The sequence below is a fragment of the Hordeum vulgare genome, chromosome 4H (genome assembly GCF_904849725.1).
Source record: "Hordeum vulgare subsp. vulgare chromosome 4H, MorexV3_pseudomolecules_assembly, whole genome shotgun sequence".
In the NCBI taxonomy this organism is placed as follows: domain Eukaryota; kingdom Viridiplantae; phylum Streptophyta; class Magnoliopsida; order Poales; family Poaceae; genus Hordeum; species Hordeum vulgare.
In genome coordinates, this window is record NC_058521.1 from 113,332,325 (window position 1) to 113,343,778 (window position 11,454).

The 11,454-nt window shown below is 45.2% G+C and overlaps 1 long non-coding RNA gene and 1 pseudogene across 1 annotated transcript; one reads left to right on the forward strand and one right to left on the reverse strand.

Annotated features, from left to right (window-relative positions):
* Window positions 1–3,782: 3,782 nt before the first annotated feature.
* Window positions 3,783–7,440, forward strand: LOC123448062 (annotated as a pseudogene).
* On the reverse strand, window positions 7,084–8,633 carry LOC123448063. Its single transcript, XR_006631599.1, has 3 exons — window positions 8,482–8,633; window positions 7,337–7,442; window positions 7,084–7,176 (listed from the first exon to the last, which is right to left on the reverse strand). It is a non-coding gene; the product is annotated as an uncharacterized LOC123448063 (long non-coding RNA).
* Between the last annotated feature and the right edge of the window lie 2,821 nt (window positions 8,634–11,454).

Below are 11,454 nucleotides of genomic sequence, written 5' to 3' on the forward strand. Positions count from 1 at the left end.
GAGATAAGGCAAATTTGGCAAAGCAGGAAGACGAAGGTTCAGGTCTTCTGATGGCCGAAGTTTGTGATCTCGCTGAAACGGTGGTTGTGAAACCAAGCCGGAAGGTGCTACTTCATGAGGAAAAAGTGACACCAAAGTTATCCGGTGATCAGGACGTGTCGTGGTATCTTGACACGGGTGCCAGTAACCACATGACGGGGTGCAAGGAGAAATTCCTCGAGCTGGAATACGATGTTGAAGGCTCGGTCAAGTTCGGTGATGGTTCAGCTATGGAGATTTGCGGGCAAGGATCTATCCTATTCGAGGGTCTCACAGGCGAACATCGCATACTCACCGGAGTGTACTACATCCCACGGCTTCGCAACAACATCATCTCTATTGGGAAGCTTGACGAGAATGGATGCAAGGTGAATATCGAGAACGGAGTGATGACGATCTTCGACAACCTCCGAAACGTGCTAGCTCGTGTTAATCGCACACGGAATAGGCTCTATATCCTCAACCTTGATCAATCTCAACCGGAGTGTTGGCTCGCCAAGAGTGATGATGATTCGTGGTTATGGCATGCTAGATTTGGACACGTTAACTTCTACGCCTTGAAGAAGATGTCAAAGATGGAGATGGTATCCGGGATGCCATTTATCGACCATGTTGATCGAGTATGTGACGGGTGCCTGGTTGGAAAACAGCACCGCAGGTCGTTCCCTGCTCAGTCTACCTATCGTGCAAGTGATGCACTCGAGCTGCTCCATGGTGATCTATGTGGCCCTATCACCCCGGCAACTCACGCTGGAAAGAAGTATTTCTTCCTTGTGGTAGACGACTACTCGAAATATATGTGGGTCGTTCTCCTACGGTCTAAAGATGAGGCGTTTGAAGCATTCAAGAAGCTGAAGGCTGCAACAGAGATGGAACACAAGCTGAAGGTTCGCGCTCTACGGACAAATCACGGCGGAGAGTTTACGTCGAACGAATTCAACGATTACTGCGAGAAGATTGGCATAAAGAGGTTCCTCACGGCACCTTACACGCCGCAGCAGAATGGGGTCGTTGAAAGGCGCAATCGAACCGTCGTTGACATGGCAAGGAGTTTACTCAAGAGCAAGAACCTGCCAGGGATTTTTTTGGGGAGAAGCTGTCTCGACGGCGGTCTATCTTCTCAACCGGGCTCCAACGAAGGCGGTGATCGGCAAGACTCCGTATGAAGCAATTTACGGACGTAAGCCGAATGTGTCTCATCTACGGACGTTCGGGTGCGTGACACATGTGAAGACGGCGGAGCCACATCTCTCAAAGCTTGCCGATCGTAGCACCAAGATGGTGTTCATCGGATACGAGAGTAGTTCTGGCACCAAGGCATACCGTTTCTACGATCCACAAACCAAGCGTCTACGGATTTCACGCGACGTCGTGTTTGAAGAAAATCAAGCGTGGAATTGGAGCGCCGCAACCGACGATGCTCCAAACAGTAACATATTTGCAGTTGAATTTCCAACTGATGATGATGCAGGGGAGGATGTCCAGGTGGTTGGCAAGACGCCCAACCAAGGTGACCACAATGGTAGTGATCATCATGGTGCCGACATCGACGACGACGCGCATAGGTCGCAAGGAAATAGCGACAACGCCGCGCACGACACAGGCGGAGATCTCGACGAAAACATCGACAACGAGGCGCATAGTGACGACGACAATCAAGATGATGGTCACGGTCACGACGACTACGCCGACGACATGGATGTCGATGACACACAAGGGTCTCAGCCGTCTTCCTCAAGTGCATCAACATCGACACAATTTGTGTCGCCTCCTTCGCAAGCCACAACGGACTCCTCAGGGCCTCGTCGCTACAAGACCCTCAAGAAAGTCTACAAGTACACAAAGCCAGTTACGCTCGAGTACTCCGGACTATGTCTGTTCGGAGTTGAGGAGCCGGCGAACTTCGTAGAGGCGAGCAAAAGCCGTAGTTGGACGCACGCCATGGATGAGGAGATGAAGGCGATTGAGAGCAATGGCACGTGGACTTTGGTAACCCGTCCTCTAAACCAAAAGGCGATAGGTTTGAAGTAGGTTTACAAGTTAAAGAAGGACACACAGGGTGCCATTGTGAAGTACAAAGCAAGACTCGTTGCAAAGGGCTACGTACAACGTCAAGGAGTTGACTATGATGAGGTGTTTGCACCGGTTGCTCGAATCGAGACGGTGAGAGTGCTCCTAGCTTTGGCAGCACAAGAGGATTGGAAGGTTCATCATATGGATGTTAAATCCGCTTTCCTCAACGGCGATCTCACAGAAGAAGTGTACGTGGAACAACCCCTTGGCTACGAGAAGAAAGGCGAAGAAGGGAAAGTTTACAAGCTCAAGAAGGCACTTTACGGGTTGAAGCAAGCGCCAAGAGCTTGGAACTCAAAGTTAGACCGAAGTCTGGTCTCGCTCGGGTTCAAGAGATGTCCCCTCGAGCACGCAGTCTATACAAAGAACTCCAAAGGCTCAAACCTGCTAGTTGGAGTTTATGTCGACGATCTGATTATCACCGGAGATAGCGTACAAGAAATTGAACGTTTCAAGACGCAAATGAAGAACAAGTTTAGCATAAGTGATCTGGGATTACTCAGCTATTACTTGGGCATCGAAGTGAAGCAAAGCTCCGGAGAGATTTCCCTATGTCAATCGGCTTATGCGGTCAAGTTATTGGAAAAGTGTGGCATGTCCGATTGCTACGAGACACAAGTTCCAATGGACCAACGTCACAAGTTGAGCAACCGTAGCTCAAATCCGTCGGTGGACACCACAATGTATCCAAGCGTTGTGGGCAGCCTGAGATATTTGGAGCATACCCGACCTGACTTGGCGTATTCAGTCGGGATCGTGAGTCCTTTCATGGAGAATCCGACAACCGAACACATGAGCGCGGTCAATCAAATCTTGCGCTATGTGAAAGGCACCATTAATCTTGATTGCATGTACAGAAAGGGAAAGGAAGGATTGATCCTTCGTGGAAATTCAGATAGTGACATGGCAGGTGACGTTGATGACCGAAAGAGCACAACGGGCATGGTTTTCTACCTTGGCCTGAATCCAATTAACTGGAATTCTCAGAAGCAAAAGGTGGTGGCACTGTCTTCATGCGAGGCAGAATACATAGCGGCAAGCACGGCGGCTTGTCAAGCAGTGTGGTTGAGAAGACTCCTAGCTATTCTTGCAAAGCGGGAGGTGCAGAAGGTGTCACTGAAGATCGATAACCAAGCTGCAATCTCGTTGTGCAAAAATCCGGTTCATCACGAAAGGAGCAAGCACATAGATACCCGGTTCCACCATATCCGGGAGTGCATTGAAGAAGGGTTGATCGAGGTTCAACATGTGAACACGAAAGACCAACTTGCTGATATTTTCATCAAGTCCCTCGATCGACAGAAGTTCATCGAGATGAGGAGAAAAGTCGGAGTGCAAGAAGTGAAGTCAAGCAACAAGATTAAGGAGGTGAATATAGATGTTAATCATGTTGCTCATGTAGGATTAGGAAAGAAAGCCAAACCGAGTCCTAGTAGTATTAGGATTCCTAGTCCTAGGAAAGAAAGCCAAACCGAGTCCTAGTAGTATTAGGATTCCTAGTCCTAGTCTATTTTCATAGTCCCTTGTGGACGTGTATAAAAGACACCCTAGGGGTGTTGATTGTAACACCACAAAAACAAAAAGCAATACAAAGCAAAGGCTCGACAAGGACCTTTAGCCATCAAATCCATCGATCAGTTTTATCCGTGTCGCTAGTTACGCAAGTTCCGTCAAGTAGCCGGCCGAAGCAAGAATCGCGTAGGCACGCCTGTACAGCTGCATACGCACGTTCAAAAGCCAACAAAAGGCTCGCTGCTGATTAATGTATCCTGTAGTTTACAATATCTGAACCACCCAGTTGACTACAAACACATTGCAGCAGGCACATCAAGGATCATTGCAGCATATGTGAGTCCGACATTTTATCTTCTGCACATGGGGGAAGAAGGTTCAGATAAGCTGGCAGTGGCACTGCATTCCTGTGTTATTCATTTCCCTCCTAACTAACTTGACTGACTAACTGGTCATCAGTTCAGACCAAACCCACCGGCCCTGTATTGGATCTATTTTCAGAGCATAATGATAATAGAATAGGAGCAGACAGTCGAGGCATCCAGTCGCATTAAAGAAATTGAGATAAGCGCATAGCCAGTTAAGCATACACCATTGATCAATCAACATAAGCTGCCAACTGAGCAGTGGAGCCCTGGAAGGTCTCATCCTCCTCTTCCCGAACCCCCCGAGATCCAGAAATTTTGATCTGCCATGGTGATGGTCGAGCTCATTGTGGCTGGATGGTTCGTGTCTGTCTGCCTTTCCAAGCTCGCCGACCCTGCGATACAGTATGCAAAGGACCGGTACAAGAACCGGAAGAATTTTGTGACCAACACTGAAACGCTCAAGTGGCGACTCGAGCAGATTTCAGAAGCAATCAGCCGGGCCAAGGAAAGGGAAGTTGATGATTCCAAATTGCAGTCATGGATCCAGAGACTCAGAGATGCGGTTTTCACAGCAGAAGATGTTCTTGATTCCATCAAGTATGCAATGTTGGAGGACCAGGTACTCAAGCGTATAGTTTCTCCTAGCAATGCTGCTTCTGATTCCATTCCGCAAGACAAAAAAGACGCTGAAAATTTGGCCCAAGTCATTAAAGAGCTTGGCAGAATTTCTGCAGAGATGAGCAGCTTGTGTTTCTTGTGTGGGCAAGATGCTACACAAGGATCAGTGCCTGATCAAGCTCCTGATTGGCGGGTGACCACTGCATCCGACACACAACCAAATCTGGTTGGTCGGGAGAAAGAAGCAGAGGAACTCATGGCTTTTTTAATCAATCCTGAACAAGGTAATGAGAAAGTCTCAATTATTTCTGTTGTCGGGATGGGTGGTGTTGGGAAGACAGCTCTCGTCCGGGACGCTTACAATGATAGCAGAACAGACTGCTTTGGAGTGAAGGTCTGGATCTGTGTATCACATAGAGCCAGCATCACACAGGTCCTGATTGATGCAACCAATGCTGCTTCCAAAAAATTACTGCTTTATCGCCATCCTGCTCCCGACAAGGGCACCATCAAGAGTATGCTGGCAGATGTTCTGAAAGATAAGAGATTTCTCATAGTCCTGGATGACATATGGGATCAGGATTATCAAGAAACATACTGGATGCATTCAATATGCCATTTAGCCAAGCACGTGAAGGAAGTAAAGTCATAGTCACTACTCGAGATCCTAGCATAGGAGAAGGAATGAGTACAGCAAGGCCAATTCATGTTCACAGCTTACAGTTCGAACATTATTGGCCACTGTTCAAGAAACTTGCATTCCGTAACAAAGACCCGGAAGATTATCCAGAACTCGTACCCATAGGCGAAAAAATAGCCAAAAGGCTAAATGGTTTGCCCCAGGCAGCGGAGACATTTTGTCAGGCGTTACGGTCAGACTTCAATGCTGACCACTGGAGGGGTATTTCTAAAAGGAAGATGTATCAAATGGGAGCAGAGAAGCATGGCATCATGGCCACACTGAGATTAAGTCATGAACAGCTGCCAGGAGACCTCAAGGAATGTTTTGTTTCTTGTTCTCTCTTCCCAAAAGGGTATGCCTTTCAAAAAGAAGAAATTATCCGTGTATGGATGGCTCTCGGATATCTTGATGGACCTGGAGATGGAGTGCAAAGAATGGAAGATATAGGAAAAAGTATTTTCACACAGTTGCTGCAGAGATCCTTCTTCGAGGAAAACAATAAGGCACCAGGAACATACATCATACCTGAACCATTGGATGAACTTGCTGAATTCTTATCTTCTGGTGAGTACTTCCGGATCGAAAAAAGAAGCGAATCTGATAATGGACCAATAAATATCCCAGAGAGGGCCCGTCATGTTTACCTTGATATCAATGATCTGGAAAGGGCCTCTGAGAGATTGCTTCGAATTACAAATCTGCGCAGTCTTGTGGTAGTCGGTCAGATATCCCCGGGCTCAAAGAGGTCGGACTTGGTTAAGACCCTTCAAGACCTTCTCATAGGGATGAAGTGCCTGGGCGTGCTGATGGTCTCCGAGCCTCTCCTAGAAAAACTTCCTGAACTGAAGCACCTCCTTTACCTTGAGATCCATGTTGAGGGCAAAGATGGAAATGCATCTCTTCCAGAATCTATATGCAAGTTATATCAGCTGCAGACATTGATCGCAAGATTCTGTGGTAACAAGTTGTCAATGCCGAAGGATTTCAACCAATTAATCAGCCTGCAGTTCCTGGAAACTGAACCAGAAGCAGTATGCACAATTGCTGGTATTGGAATGTTGACTTCCCTGCAAGAAATCAATATCTTTGAGGTTGGCGATAATGATAAATTTGGTCTTAGGCAACTGGAAAATATGGACCAGCTCCGTGGTAATCTTTGCATCAAAGGACTTGAGATGGTAGAGAACAAGAGTGTATCGGACAAAAAAAAGCATAACAAAGGACTTGCATCAAAGGATTCAGAGGCAAAGCTATACAAAAAAGAGTATATCAGAACATTAGATCTGCGCTGGAAGAGCAAGGAGAGAAATGAGTCCATGATGACTGCACACTACGAAGTGCTGGAACGACTTCAGCCACATTGCAATCTTAGCAAGCTCATGATAAGTGGCTACACAGGCATGAAACCCCCAAACTGGCTGAAGGGGGCCCAGGCCCAGGAGCTAAACCTGAAGTGCATCGAGCTATCAAATTGCAGTGGCTGGGAGGACCTTCCACCTTTTGGCATTCTACCATACCTCAAGGTCTTGCATCTAAAGCAGATGGGATCTCTGCGGCAAATCAAGAAAGAGATATATGGCCAAGACATCTCATCTGGATTTCCACAGCTGCATGAGCTCTTGCTTGAAGACCTCTGTAATTTAGAGGAATGGTTCTTGCCCAGCAGAGACATCCAGTTATTTCCCAAGCTTCACAGTCTGTCCATAACCAATTGTGACAACCTGAAGGGACCCGAAGACCTTCCATCCTTATTAGAGAAATTGGAATCTGTGGTCATCAAGGACTGTCCCAACATTCCCTCTATGACTATTGGCGAGCCAATATTGAAGATAGATGTAGAATGCATCAGGACATCCATGACTAGGCCTGTCTATTGTCAAAAACCTGCATCCCTGAAACGGAAAGTTGCTGAGAAACCCACGGTGAAGAAACATGCCTTGTCTCATTTTTCCTTTATGGTGTGTTAAAAAAATATTTCCATGTTTTGTTTCTGACATTTTTCAACAATCTGATTGCAGAGAAATGTTCGCCAGAAAAGTTCGACCTCAGGGGCAGATATCGAGACAGGCGAAAAGCTTTGAATGTTGCTTCATGATGTCGGACTGCCTTCCATGTCATCGACAACAGAAGACCATCACTGGAATACATCCCTGCACCAGGAACCAATTTATCAGTGTATTTTTCTATTGTGCCTTTTCTAATCAAGTATTTGTTTGCTCTACAGTTTCGAGCAAGTTCTAATAAATTTATGTATTGAACTACAGGATGTTATATCATAACCATTATGTTCCATGGTTCCACGTTTCATTTAACAGATGATTGCATTTTATCCTGCTAGCTTCACTTTCATCTACAATCTCCAATTGATTTTCAAGTGATTTCAATTAATTAACAGATGATGGTTCCTGCCAAGCAAACCATGCTTATTTATTATTGTCAACATGCATAGTAGTTACATTTCAGGCAAGTGAGGAAAATCATTGAATAAATTATGAAAAATAATACTGATGGCAAACATATTATCCCACATGAATGATTTGGTGAACTAAACCATGCGCAATGATGCTAAAATAAGGTGTCGGCAGTTCCTCTATGAAATGCTTAATGGTATGGAGATGGAGGAGAGCTAAAACAAGGTTTAACATGCCTATAGAAGTGCCGTAGTAGATAGAAAGAAGGCGTCCTCGTTATCAGATGGAAATGTAGGGCGGCCTGTACGACTTACATAACCTATCCACTATCCATCTGCATAAACGAGTTTTATCATATCCGCTGGTTAGACAAGGCAGAAGGAAACGACTTAACATGAGTGCAAAACAAAGATCTTAGCAAAGCTGAGCAGCTGACATGGCGCTACCAGCAAGGCGGAAACTCGGCACGCCCAGGTGGCACTGGCAGCGTGCGACTCATCATCAACGGGCAAATCGTCGAACAGGTCGTGTGCACACACAAATACCTGCAGATTACAACCCTCACACGCACTCCAACACCGTGGGATCACTCGCTCATATAGAGTGGCGTAAATTATGAGGTAATGTGACAGATCCCTGGTGGTGTGAGGTGAAATTTGTGGGTAAGAATTGGAACAGCCCCCACGAGATAACTCGCATGGGGTATACAATGGTGAACTGATAATGGGTCAGGAAGTAGGGAGACGGGAAAGCGGTGGCCGGGGGAGGAAAAGCTTACGGTTTGGATGGAGGACACTCCTTGCTCCGGAGATTTCTTGATTCATCAGTGGATTTATTTCTGCGCTACACAGGAGGTGCGAACTTCTCGCCCACAATAGCTCATTCTTTTTCCAATAATGAACACTCTAGAGTCTCGACTCGCCCACAGTAGGTGCTATGGAGAAGGGTGCAGACTTCCTGAACCCATGGGCATAAGAATCTGTTTTCTAAAATGCATATTAAACGGGTTTTTTTAATATTAACAGGTTAAAAATAAAATATGACACATACATCTTTATAACATGTGTGCATGGCATAAAGTTTTGTAAAAAAAAAAGTTTTATTTTGCTTTTATGAAAAAGATAAATTTCAATGCTTCTAATCAGTGTTGTCTGACACTTTTTTTTGTCTTTTTTGCATAGGACAAAGAAAATGTTTTTCTTCTATACTTTGTGCGCTTCCATAAAACGTGAAGATGTATGTGTGAATTCTTTTTCATCATATTTTGGTATTTCTAAATGAGTTTTTCGAATTGGTTTCATATGCCCATGGTTCATTCATGTACTTTATCTATGAAGAACCCTTCAAAAGTAAAGGTTCTCCAACACTGACCTTCAAACCAGACACCGCATACGTCTGGGAACCGAAAACTAGTCTGCGAACATTCATGCAAGAGTTGACCATCCAACTGTAGCCGCATACATTTCAAGACGGATCTTAACGATTGGACAAAAATTGAGTAAACAAGATGATTTTCATATACACCAGATAAAAGTATTTACATTTCACACAAATTTCAACTAAACTATAATGGATTAGAATATGCTATTCTAACCTAGTCTATCGCCAACTCTGGAGGATCCCCTTTCCCATGAAATGCCTTATTATGTGTGACAGCAAGCTCATCGGACCGTCCTGCGCCTCATAGGAATATGCTTCAGCGGAAGGAAAAGAGTGGCTTTCGCTTCCGTGAAGTACGGGTCAGAGTTGGTTTTCACGGGAGGAGGAGACGGTCACCGTGGCGTACACTCTCCCGGGGCCAATAGCCCACTCTCAAGTGGGTCTCGTTAGTGTTTGGTTAGTTTAGTTAGTGGGGTGTGGGCCTTCGTTAGTGTTAGGTGAGTTGTTTAAATTCGTTTTAGTGTTAGCTTAGCCCAGTTTCAATGACATTGCATAGGACAAAGAAAATATTTTTCTTCTATACTTTCTGCGCTTCCATAAAACGTGAAGATGTATGTGTGAATTTTTTCTTCATATTTTTGTATTTCTAAATGATTTTTCCGAATTGGGTTCATATGCCCATGGGTTCATTCATGTACTTTATCTATGAAGAACCCTTCGAAAGTAAAGGTTCTCCAACACTGACCTTCAAACCAGACACCGCATACGTTTGGGAACCAAGAACTAGTCTGCGAACACTCATGCAAGAGTTGACCATCCAACCGTAGCCGCATAAATTTCAAGACAAATCTTAACGATCGGACAAAAATTGAGTAAACAAGATGATTTTCATATACACCAGATAAAAGTATTTACATTTCACACATATTTCAACTAAACTATGATGGATTAGAATATGCTATTCTAACCTAGTCTATCGCCAACTGCGGAGGATCCCCTTTCCCACGAAATGCCTTATTATGTGTGACAGCAAGCTCAACGGACCGCCCTGCGCCCCATAGGGATATGCTTCAGCGGAAGGAAAAGAGTGGCTTTCGCTTCCGTGAAGTACGGGTCAGAGTTGGTTTTCACGGGAGGAGGAGACGGTCACCGTGGCGTACACTCTCCCGGGGCCAATAGCCCACTGCCAAGTGGGTCTCGTTAGTGTTTGGTTAGTTTAGTTAGTGGGGTGTGGGCCTCCTTTAGTGTTAGGTGAGTTGTTTAAATTCGTTTTAGTGTTAGCTTAGCCCAGTTTCAATGACATTGCATAGGACAAAGAAAATATTTTTCTTCTATACTTTGTGCGCTTCCATAAAACGTGAAGATGTATGTGTGAATTTTTTTCATCATATTTTGGTATTTCTAAATGAGTTTTCCGAATTGGGTTCATATGCCCATGAGTTCATTCATGTACTTTATCTATGACGAACCCTTCGAAAGTAAAGGTTCTCCAACACCGACCTCCAAACCAGACACCGCATACGTCTGGGAACCGAAAACTAGTCTGCGAACACTCATGCAAGAGTTGACCATCCAACCGTAGCCGCATACATTTCAAGACGGATCTTAACGATTGGACAAAAATTGAGTAAACAAGATGATTTTCATATATACCAGATAAAAGTATTTACATTTCACACAGATTTCAACTAAACTATAATGGATTAGAATATGCTATTCTAACCTAGTCTATCGCCAACTGCGGCGGATCCCGTTTCCCACGAAATGCCTTATTATGTCCGACAGCAAGCTCATCGGACCGCCCTGCGCCCCATAGGGATATGCTTCAGGGGAAGGAAAAGAGTGGCTTTTGCTTCCGTGAAGTACGGGTCAGAGTTGGTTTTCACGGGAGGAGGAGACGGTCACCCTGGCATACACTCTCCCGGGGCCAATAGCCCGCTGTCAAGTGGGTATCGTTAGTGTTTGGTTAGTTTAGTTAGTGGGGTGTGGGCCTCCATTAGTGTTAGGTGAGTTGTTTAAATTCGTTTTAGTGTTAGCTTAGCCCAGTTTCAATGACATGTGGACCCCAGCCCCACTTTGATTAGTCCATGTTGACTCGGGGTATCTAGACCAACGGGAAAAATGTCCAAAACGGCACTCTGTCGTGGTCAAACGACATTGACTAGATGTAGACATGACGGAAGGGTGTGTGGATGACCTTGAAGGAAACACTAAGGGCAAAACTGAGCAGGCTTAAAAAGTAAGGGCAGAACCCGTGGGTAAGAACCAACTAGGAACAAAAATGCAATTGTCCCTTTAGGAAAACACACACTATATCATCTCCCCCCCCCACACGCGCGCGCCAATCCATATAGAAGTTTTTTATGAAATC